General features: G+C 40.8%; 1 pseudogene; it reads right to left on the bottom strand.

Moving 5' to 3' along the window:
• Positions 1-10,370: 10,370 nt before the first annotated feature.
• On the bottom strand, positions 10,371-11,857 carry LOC128108032 (mRNA decay activator protein ZFP36L2-like; annotated as a pseudogene).
• Between the last annotated feature and the right edge of the window lie 330 nt (positions 11,858-12,187).

Here is a 12,187-nt window from a genome sequence, read left to right as displayed (position 1 = left end):
AGGCGGTGGTATTTTATTCTTCAGGAGCAAAAACTGTATATAGAAAAGTTAGGCTTCAGCAAGTATATCTCTCTCTATCTCTCAATGTCTATCTATTAAATTAGGAAAAAATATAGGGTTTAGGTATAGGAGTATTGTGTAGGAAGAAACTTAGGGTAAGAGCAGAATTTCCCTAGTGCTGGACCTGAAAACAGCATCTAGGAACAAGCAGCCACTCCAGACTTAGCAGTCTGAGGAAGGAAAACCACTATAGGGCAGGGAAATAGTAAGCAGATGTTTGTATACTCGCTTGTAGAGAGTTTGGAAACTAGGGGAGTTAAGGCAGAACAGCAATAAGTGCAGAGGTTTTCGAGTTCATAGAGGAACTTTGTCCTTGGATTTCTGACCATGGGAATCTGGATGCAGACTCCTGTGGGAAAATTGGAGTCAAAATTCAAAAATATTATGAAGAGCATTGGCTGGAAAAGATTCCAGTGGAAGCGTTTGGCCTTTTGAGCATTAATTCGGGACAGCTTAGATCTAAGTCCTGAGTTGCAGGGGGAATTTTCCCATTGGCAAATACAGACAGAACAAAACCCTCCACTCTGCCAGAGCTGCTGCTAGATGAGAATGCTTTTGCATTGTTCAATCAGGGTCAGTTCACTCTTGGGCATAAAACTGAGTTTAAGGCATGGAAGTCTTAGGATGATACGAGGGAGTAACTGAAGGGCTTGAAAAACTGAGTTATTTCTCTTTCCCCAAAACTGGAGGCTCTTCACATCTCTCCTTCTCAGAGGGATACTCCTCTTCCTTCTGTAGGGGCAGAATTATACTCACGGTGGGGGGAGATCATCTATCAGAATGGGAAAGTCACCCATAATTGCCCTGGCACAAAAACCTCCCAGAATATGGCAAACCCTTGCTACTAGTCCTGTGTCTCCTCTTCAAGCCAGTATTAGAGAGGCAGCTAGTAGAGGAAAAGAGGTACAAGGCTTTCAAATAGTCCCCATAATTGAGCAGCAGGATAACCAGAAAAATGTCTTGTGAGTGCATGTTCTGGTTCCTTTTTAAATAGTTAATAGAAGTGAAAGTGGCATGTAATCAATATGGCAGATGACTCTATTTACACAAACATTGTTAGAAAGCCTTTCTTTAGAAGCCTTGCCTCCTGGGGACTGGAAACAAATGGCCAGAGATTGTGTGTCATTTGGAGATTATTTGCTGTGGAAAAGCAAGTTTGTGGAGCAATGTCAGGCCACAGCTAAAATAAATCAGGTCCAGCAGATTCCCATTAATTTTGATATGCTTGCCAGAGAAGGTCCTTACTGGGAGACAGGTCAACAGTTAAATTTTGATGTGGCAGTGTATGCTCAGGTTAATGCAGCTGCCAAAAAGGAATAAACTGGAAGACAGACAGAGTATTTATCAAAAATAAAGGCAAGGGCCTGGTGAATTGTTTCAGGATTTTGTTTCCAGGCTAATGAAAACATCAGGCAGGTTAATTGGAGATTCAGAAGCTGGACTGGACTTCTGCTTATTAAACAGCTAGCCTATGAAAATGTTAACACCACTTGTCAGGCCACTTTAAGACTTTTTAGAAAGAAAGGAAACATCTCTAACTATATTCAACTTTGCTCAGATATAGGGGCTTCATAAAATCAGGGGATAGTTATGGCTGTGGCATTACAGAGAAAAACAGTCAAGAATGTTCTTTACCAGCAAAGAAATTATGGCTCTAAGCAAGAGAAAGGTGTCAAACCACTGGGAAGTTGTTTTGGGTGTGGTCAGATGGGGCGTCATGTCAAGAGGTATCCTGAAAGGGGAAACAAGAATAAGAGCAAATAAGGAATCTGGGTTGTGCCTTAAATGCAAAAGAGGGATGCATTGGGCTAATAAATGTCTATCAAGTATGGATACACAGAGGAATCTATTTCAGGGAAATGGATGGAGGGGCCAGTCCCAGGCCCCAACAAAGTAGATCTTTGGGGTGATTTTGCAGTCAGTCTCCCAGCAAAGAAATACATTCAGGAACTCTACAGAATAACCCCAGGTAGTGCTGGATTAGATCTCCACTCTTTCATCTGCATGGTTTTGACTCCTGAAATGAGGATGCAGGCACTCCCTCCTGTTTATGGGCCTTTGCCAGCAGGCACTGTAGGGTTATTGCTGGCAAGAAGTAGTACTACCATACAGGGGATATTTTTAGCTCCTGAAGTAATTGACACTGATTATGTGGGAGAAATTAAGGTGATGACTCATTCCCTTAAGGGAATTTCTGTGATAAAGACAGGTCAGAGACTTGCACAGTTAATTTTACTTCCTCAGATGCAAACAAAATATCCAGTAAAAAGGGATAAGAGAGGAGAAGCTGGATTTGGTTTGTCAGATGCTTATTGGCTACAAGCCATAGGACCACAGCATCCAGAACTCACTTCGGTTATAAATGGAAAAAGTTTCTTGAGTCTTTTAAACACGAGTGCAGGTCTGTCTGTTATCACTGCTAGTCAATGGCCTTCCATGTGGCCAAAGATGAAAACTATTACACAGCTGGAAGGGATTGGTCCCAAGCAGAGTAGCAATGAACTCTCCTGGAAAGATGAAGAAGGTTATGAAGGAGCTTTTCAGCCATACATTGTCCCTCAGTTGCCTTTAAATTTGTAGGGTCGAGATGTTATGAGCTGTATGGGAGTATATTATATAGCCTCAATACAGTCATCACTAAACAAAAGATTCCTGACCAGGAGTTAGTAAAAAAAAAAATAGTGATGGTCAAATGTCATCTTTACTCCCTAAAGAAAAGACTAATAGGGATGTATTAGAGTATTTTTAGAAAGGGTCATTGAGCAACCTGTACTCCATACAGATCTTGTAACTTGGAAATTTGATCATCCTGTGTGGATAGATCAATTGCCCCTAACAGAAAAAAAAAATATAAGCCATCTAGCAGTTAGTACAGGAACAGTTGGATGGTGGCTATATTGAACCTTCTAATTCTCCCTGGAATTCTCCTATTCCTGATCAAAAAGAAGTCATGGAAATTGAGATTATTACAGGATTTAAGGAAAAATTAATGAGACCATACAGCCAATGGGACCTTTGCAGCCTGGATTGCCTACCCCTATGGTCATACCAGAAGATACTTATAAAATTATTTTGGATTTAAAGGCTTGTTTTTATACCATCCCATTGGCTCCCCAAGATTGTCAAAGATTTGCATTTAGCATTCCCTCAGTTAACTTTAAAGAGCCCATGAAAAGATTTCATTGGAAGGTTTTGGCCCAGGGAATGGTCAATAGCCCAAAATTGTGTCAGAAATTTGTGGCTCAAGCTATCCAAAAAGTTAGAGATCAATTTTAGCAAGTTTATATTATTTATTATTATATGGATGATTTTTAGATGAAGAAATTTTGATTGACACATTTGGACATCTTCAGCACTGTCTTACTCATGCAGGGTTAATTATTGCTCCAGAAATGTACAAAGAGAGCCACCTTTTCAATATCTAGGATATATATTGTACCCTAAGGAACCAAAGCCTCAAAAATTTGAAATAAGAAAGGATGGATTAAAAACTTTAAATGATTTTCAAAAGTTATTATGGGACATTCAATAGTTGTGACCTTATTTAAAATTATTTACCAGTGATTTGGGACCTTTAAGTGGTATTTTAAAAGGAGATAGTGATCTTAATTCACCCAGAAAGTTAACTGAAAAAGGTAGACAGGTTCTTTTGCAGGTTGAGAATGCTATTCAATATCAGCAAGTATGTAAATTATGATTTGCTTTGGCATGTGTGTATTTTGCCCACTAGACATACTCCTACAGCAGTATTATGACAAAACAGTCCTCTTTTATGGTTACATTCTTGTTTTACCAGCTAAGGCATTAAATCCATATTATGAACCTGTAGCTTGTTTGGTGTAGAAAAGCAGGATTGAATCTAGATGTTATTTTGGCAAAGAACCAAGTGTGATTAGTGTTCCTTTTATGAAATAGCAAATTGATTGGCTTTCTCAAAATAATGATTTTTGGGCAACTGCCTTTTCTCAGTTTCTAGGTCAAATTGATGACTAGTTTCCAGCTGATCAATTGTTACAATTAGCTCAAATGCATTCATTTATATTTTCTAAAATTGTGATGGAAGATGCCGAAAGAGATGCTATTGCTGTGGGATGTTCTGTATGGCAAATGTGTTGCTAATTAGTCAATAAATAAAACACTGATTGGCCATTGGCTAGGCAGGAAGTGTAGGCAGGACAAGGAGGAGAATAAAGCTGGGAAGTGGAAGGCTGAGTCAGAGAGACACTGCCAGCCACCACGATGACAAACAGCATGTGAAGATGCTGGTAAGCCACGAGTCACATGGCAAGGTATAGATTAATGGAAATGGATTAATTTAAGCTATAAGAACAGTTAGCAAGAAGCCTGTCATGGCCATACAGTTTGTAACCAATATAAAGTCTCGGTGTTTACTTGGTTGGGTCTGACGACTCTGGGACTGGCAGGTGATAGAGATTTGTCCTGACTGTGGGCCAGGCAGGAAAACTCTAGCTACATGCTATGCTAGTTTATACTGATGGTTCTTCCAATGAGAGGGCTGCTTATGTTATCAATGAAAAAAGCTACACAGTACAAACAACCCCAGCCTCAGCACAGATAGTAGAATTGTAGGTGATGAATATGGTATTTCAGTTTCTTGTAGACAGTTCATTTAATTTATATACAGATAGTTAATATATTTATAGAGCTCTTCAAGTTATAGAAACTGTTCCATGCATTGGGACTAGTAACAGTCAAGTTAGAATGCTATTTCAACAAATTCAAGATGCTATTCACCAAGAAAGCTACCATGTTTTGTGGGTCACATTAGAGCTCATTCCAATCTTCCTGGTACTTTAGCCAGTGGTAATGCAACAGCTAACAAATTAACATGGATGATCGCCTTATCCCAAGTAGAACTAGCTCAACAGTCACATGCTTTTCATCATCAAAATAGCAAAAGTCTAAGAAAGCAATTCAATCTTACCAGGGAAGTTGCTCGACAGGCACTTAAACAATGTGGTGTGTGTACAAATTATTTTCCTGTACCTCACTTGGGGTTAAACCCTCAAGGTCTTCTTTCTAATCATTTATGACAAATGGATATCACTCATATTGTTTAATTTGGCAAGTTAAAATATGTACATGTAACCATCAACAGTTATTCAGGATTTTCAATGGCTAGTGTGTAATCTAGAGAAGCTACAAAGCATGTAATTGCTCATTGCCTGAAGTGTTTCTCCTATATGCAGATACCAAAAATTATTAAAACTGATAATGATTCTGGATATAGTAGTAAAGCATTTCAGCAATTTTGTTCCTAATGGCAAATTGAGCATAAAACAGACATTCCTTATAATCCTCAAGGACAAGGCATAGTGGAAAGAGCCCATGGCAGTCTCAAGATGCAGCTTCAAAAAATTAAGAGGGGGGAATTGTACCCTCAGTGATCACATAATGCTCTTTTGTTCTGAATTTTTTGAATGTGGATGTCTGTGAGCAATCTGCTGTGAATAGACTTTGGCATGATGGCACCTGAGTGACTTTTGCTCAGGTGAAATGAAAAGATCCTTGCTCAGTATTATGGAAGGGTCCTGACCCTGTTTTAGTATGGGGTCAAGGGCATGTTTGTGTTTTTTCACAAGATGAAAATGAAGCTTGATGGCTGCCTGAGCACTTGGTCTATGCATGTAACAGAGGAATGTCAGCTCCAATGATTCCATAGCTGCTGATGCTCTTCTAGAGGAGCTGGAGTAAGAGCAGCTGAACCAATGTTCCTGACATTGATGTTCCATCCAGCAGTCTGGAGAAAGCAGGAGACTAACCCCCACAAGACTGCTGAGAAGGAGTTTGGGACAAATGTTTTGTTGCTATTTGGTATTCAAGGGCTGAGACTGTAAGAGCTGAAATGAAGCAGAGCCTGGAGCCACACCGCTTCTGATGGCTAGTGCCAAACCAAATGAGTGGCTCCTTTAAGAAACAGTTCCTGACTCCTACTAGCTGAGCAGAAAGGCAGTTCAGTACAGTAATTTCACCTTTGCCTTTGGGCAGCTTTCCTAGGGGAACACTAACTGATAGTGCCTCAGTGACTGAAAGTGAAGTTTCAGAGCTACTTGTTTGAACTTAGTTGAATTGTTGCATTCAAAGGAGCTGCAAAAAAAATGGGTAAAGGGATCACTTTCTGGCTGGTGACCAGCCACTGCTAGGGGCACTTCTACCATGATGGTGTGCAGTGACCAGCTCCAGGATGGCTGGGAGGGCTTGGGGGAAGGTGATTGGGGAGGTTGTCACCCTAAGTGTTACAGCCCCCCTGGCAGCAGCACTCACAAAATCCTAGAGCCAAGGGATCAGAATACAAAGATTCTGGAGTCGCAGATTAGGCCCTGATTTCAAACTTTCAGGGAAACTATAAGACTGTTATTAGAACTGACTTTTTAAACTTAAAAGTTCAGAAATGGAACAGTTTTGAGCTCACCTACAATTTTAACTGTGATGACTCATGATTCATATACCCTCTGTCTTGTTGAAAGAAAATGTAAATAGTTCTGTTAAGAGATCTCCTTTAGATGTTTCCTAAAGTTTGCAAAGTAGTCCTATAGAGTTTGGCTTTGAATGTAGGTTTGTAAGAATTGTAAATATGTATAGTACTATTCATGCTAGTTGTAAATATGTATAGTAACAGTCATACTAGAATTATGTTAATCTGTTGATATTAGGGAACCATTAGGTTTGATGAAGCTAAGGGAGTCTTTAAGTTTGATGCAGTTGCATCAGGAACTTATTAATTTATTTGATGAATTTGCATCAAGAGTTCATTGATTTTAAAAAGAACTTGGCAGAGCTAAGGCTGTTATAGACATCTTAGACCCATCAAGAAAGGACATTCTTTCTTAGCCATCCTCTACTCCTTTACTGAGGGGTGTGCCAGCCCTAGGAATTGCTGTGGTCAGTCCAACTACTTGCAAGTTCTTCGTAGGGACCTGAGTCAGAGCTGAGTTAAGCTCTGTACTTCCCCTTGCCAGAGGATGGCTGTCAGGGACAGGTAAAGTTCTTCTTGCTAACTGCCAACCTAAGGCAGAGTATGCTTGGTGGAAAGTGTATCTTCATGATGGGTAAGGCTGATTATGGAAGAAGGATGACCTAAGGCAGGCACAGTCTATCTGAGGGGTCTGAATGTCCTTTAATATATTAAGAATGGGGAGCTGTAGAGACCCACAGAGGTTTCCTAGTGAGAACTTACTCAGGGTCTGAGAATCTGAGGTTGCTTTATCCAGGAGGGCTGCATAAAAAGGATGATTTGACCACGGCATGGCTAACAGGTATTTGGAAGGGTCTACACTTGGCTGTGCATTGTGTTTTGATCTAGCAAGGGGGAGGTCTTTTTCCATGCCCCTTGCTATTGTTATAAAAAGCCTTTTTGAAGAGGCTGGTGGGTTTTGATCCAGGGCCTCCTGAAGCTATCCTGTGTTTCTGTCTTTCTCCTCTTCACTATCTTTCTACCAAAGTTTCTTATCCCTCTCTTCTCCTCATAAGAATCCTTTTAAAAGATGGGAGCTGGTCTCCCACACATCACCATGATCTACTTTGAGTAGGAATATTGTGAACAAAGCCTGTAGGATTCATTCAAAGCTCTGAAATGGTGTTAGCCATCCATTTATCACACAAAATAGTTGACAAAATTTCCATAAGAGTTACTCACATAAGTTACCAAGAAAACCCATTCCATGTGATAATTTGAAGAGGTGTGAGATTGGGGTTTGGGAGTTGTCTTTGTAGTAAATAATACTTACGTTTGGTTCCTGGCATCCATAAGGGGATAACATCTGTCTGAAACTCCAGTCCCAGAGGATCTGGTGCTTCTGGACTCAGTGGGTACTAAGCTTGCACAGGGTGCACAGACATACATACAGGGAAATCATTCACACACAAGCATGCATAAAAGTAAAATAAAATGGGAGTTTTATAAACTGACTCAATGCTACTTGGCAGCTGAGAAGCCTCCTCTGCTTTTACTTTTACATAATGTCTCTAGATTTTTGTTAGGATTGACAACTCAGTGTATCTCAGAATTCAGGATTTTGTTTTGGCCTCAAATACAAGGTTGCTCATTTTATATGCTTTGTAAGGTTTTAAAAAAATCCAAAATTTGCTCAAAAAGTATAGCCAAAAGAGATAATGAAAAAATATTACAACAGATTAATCCTAAAAATTAAGATGTGGTACTAAAAAAAAGTACTTAAAGTGGAAGTGTTAAATGATCTCAAAGGTTTTTGTTAGAAATGAACTTGAATCACGATGAACACATGAGTTTGGTGGGAGATTTGTCAACCTTAGATACATTTTCATACTTCTTCTAATGTATTGTCTCCTCCTCATTATGCAGTTTATCTCAAGACAATAAAGAGGAAACCCCTACATTTATAATACTTTTTTCATCTCTCTCTACTACTTAGTCAGAAGGTCCCATGGTACATTCCCATAGTTACTTTACCATGAGATCCACCAGGTAGAAAAATGAAACAATGAAGAAGATTGAGAAACCTTTTCCTCAACTCCTATTTAGACAACAAAAATAATCCATATCACAATGTGTGATAGTGTATGTCTTTAATGTCAGCACTGGGAAGGCAAAGGCAGGGTGAAATTTGTGAGTTCAAGGACAGCCTAGTCTACACAGCAAGTTCCAGACTAGTTAGCGAAACATCTCAAAAAGTATTTCAAAAAAAGAAATCTATATCTAGATACAATTTCATAAACAGATAACCTAGGATATTTTTGTAAGCAGAATAAAATTGATAGAGAAAATCCAGAAAGAGCTGCTCCTCCAATACAAGCAAACTTTGTCTTTTTCCAAAGCCATGCACCATCTCTATAGTAGTCCAGTGTCATTGTCAACTTTTCCTGTCTTGCTGTAACCCTTAATGAAAACATACAACATGTGATGCCTTGTTAGAGTACAGCGGAGAAGAACTGATAGTGTCTGTCTTGGTCCATCAGTTTACACTTTGCACACTGCCTATACCAGGTAATCCTTGCTACTCTAAATCTTGTATTGGTCTGGGCTTAAATGTGTTGAACTGCAGAAATATGGTTACTTTTATATCAGTGTCATGATACGTTTACAAAGTGTGTAAACCACTGCCATTTTGGTTTACTACATTTGCATATATGTCTACTATCTAAATTTCAATTCATGATATGTTGGTTTGTTGATTTATCATTTGGGGTAACTTTTTTCTAAAAATTTTTTCAAGGAAAACCACCAAACATTTACAGTACAATGATTACAGTCACAATTTGTAGTCAACTGATTCTGCAAAGTAAACTCAAATTGATTTCTCTTTTTACATTCAAATCTTACTTTTGTCAAAGTAGTGCAGAGTCCACAACAGGGTTCTCCAATTGTACCTACATACACACTAAGCCACTGCTCATTTATCCACCATCCAGGAAAGCCTTGGAGACATTCCTGCCTTTTGACATTGAAAAATAATATACAAGTTTTGGACTGTCATTAAACAAGACATATTCATGTATTACAAACCATTTCAGCACTAAGAGATGGCCTCTTCATAAAGTGAAGGGCTATATAAAAAAATGTAATTCTTTTCCTTTTGTTCAAGTGAACCCATCTGACATTCCAATTCTCTCAAGCATTAATGAAATACTTTTTTGGTTGAGGAAGTTTTAAGGCAAATTTAGGCCCTATGGCTGTGCTGAGACGATTTCCCCATTATTGCTGCAAGTCTTTATAATCAATGTCACAGTAGAACTGGTAGATTCAGCAACCATTTTTTTCTTGCTGGCTTCTAAAGCTGGAAGTAGAAAATCATGCCACATGTGAGTCTGACTGAAAAGTACGTAGTCACTCTTTTTTCTCTTTAAAGTCAGAGATGGGCTGCAACCATTATACATTCTAAGAAAAACCTCAATGTATTCCTCAAACCACTTTCAGAGCTTCAAGATTGCATGATTTCCTTTCAAGACTGGGTGTTTTAGCCCATGCCTTTAGTCCCAGCACTTAGCAGGCAGAGGCAGATGGATCTCTGTGAATTTAAGACCATTGTGGTCTACAGAGAGAGTTCCAGGACAGGCAGGTCTACACAGAGAAACCCTGCCTAAAAAAAATAAAACAAACAACAACAACAACAGAAAAACATGGAATGGTGCTTGGTAGCCACTGGTGCTCGGCTGATTTTATTTTATTCTTTTATCAGAGTTTCAAACTCATCTGAGACCTGAGAAAGTGTGTGAAAACTTTTGTTCTTCCCACATCACAGCTGCCCTGATGTCAAAAATTTGTTCATCCATACAGATAGTTTGTTGGCTTTTATTTCTACAAGAAGGAAACTTTGTAGTTAATAATAACACTAATAATAACAATAATAATAATAATAGGAGAAAAGTAAAAGAATAATAGTTGGGCCCTTCCCAGAGAGTTCAAGTACAAGGCTTGCAAATTGGCCTTCTGCAAAGCCATCTCAGCCTGCTGCCCCCTGCAGCACCTCTCCCAAATCCTCTCAGGCTTCCCCTTGCCTCGGTCCTTGGAGATGGAGAGGCAGGTGAATGTGGGCAGGTGAATGTGTGGGTCAAGGCTGAGGCTGCTGGAGGTCAGTGAGCAGCTCAGGTGGCTGTCAAGGTCCTGCAGCAAGTCCAGGTTCTGCCAGGGGCACATTGATCACAGGCAACTCTGAGAGACAGCAAGGCAACTGGAAGCCAAAGGGAAGCAATGGCAAGCAGGTCCAGGGGCATTGAGCATGGGGCAGCAAGGGGCATGCCAGCCCTGCTGCCCCCTGCTGCAGTAGGCTGCAGCTGCAGCCGCTAACCTGTGGGTATGGATGTGGAGCTGCATGATGAGGCTGCACAGCTCTGGCCCAAGTGCACCCAGCAGAAGGTGCAATGGGCTCTGGGGACCAGCAGGTCATCCAAGCTCCTGCGGGCATATAGCAGAGTGGCAGCCACTGCAGCCACTAGGGTGGCCCAGTACCTTGGGGGCACCCAAAGGCGTGGATTCACTGAGGTGGAGGAGTAGGAAGAGGCAGATTAGAAACAGGATAAAGCCAAGGAGCACTAGGTTAGCAGCAGCATGCATGAAGTGGGGCTGTGGAGCAGCAGGAGCAACTCCACATCTCCCAGGAGGCTGATGGTGGCCAAGCTGGAAGCTGGAGAAATTAAAGGTCTCTGTAGCTGTCCCTCACCTCCAACTTCCCATCATAGCAAGGGCCTCAGCTTCTCTGCTTTGTGAATGAAACGGCAGCATTGGCAGCATGGGCCATAGGGGCAGAAGCTGATGTGGAAGGTGTAGCACAGCTCCTTCTTGTACTTGGGGTAGCAAGTGAGGCTGCACCGCCGGCAGAAGCCCTGTGAAAACTGACACTTCTTCCCGTATTCGCATGTGCTGCTCTCCTTGAATGGTCTCCACAGCTTGGTCTTGTAGTGCTTGGAGCTGATCTGGGAGCCCTTGCTCTGCTCAGCTGCTGCTGAAGCAGGAGGTGCTGGCTGAGTTGGGCTTTCTTGCTGAACAAGCATTCCAAGAATTTGCTTTCCTTCTTGACCACTGCCATGGCACTGCCCGCTGAAGACTCTTTGAGCTGGCAGTAGGAGACCAGGCCGCTTGCTCCTGCTGGGCCTAGGCTGCCCCACTGGGGGCAACCAGGAACGTGGGTGAGCAGTTAACTCGACTTGGAGCTGGGTGAGTAAGCACATATAAGTTGCTGGGCATTGCTGAGCAGTTCAGAACACTGACTGTTCTTCCAGAGGACTTTTGTGTGAATCCCAGCACCCAAATAGCAGTACACAACCAGCTGTAACTCTAGCTTCATGGACTCCATCTCCCTATTCTGACCTCTGTGGATACCACATGCACATGGTGCACAGAAATACAAGCAGACAAAAACCCTCATACACATCAAATAATCAGTAAAAATTAAAAACTGATTTAGGTATTTCATTTGGGTTTGTTGTAGACATAGTATAATTTATTCTTACCTTAAAAATTAGAAAGATATAATAAATGAGAAAATTATTGCCAGCTTAGAAAAATGAGGTAAAAGCAAAATCATGCAGCATAAATAGGCCGGATAAAGAAAATTGTTGAAGTTATGGAAATGTAGACTCAAACAAAGAACAGTAGTCTGTAATGAGATGTTATGCACAGCCCTATAAAGAA

Source organism: Peromyscus californicus, unplaced genomic scaffold (assembly GCF_007827085.1).
Source record: "Peromyscus californicus insignis strain IS unplaced genomic scaffold, ASM782708v3 Scaffold_12__1_contigs__length_115047231, whole genome shotgun sequence".
In the NCBI taxonomy this organism is placed as follows: Eukaryota; Metazoa; Chordata; class Mammalia; order Rodentia; family Cricetidae; genus Peromyscus; species Peromyscus californicus.
Note: the sequence above shows the minus strand (reverse complement) of the source record. Positions and strands in the feature narration are given on the sequence as shown.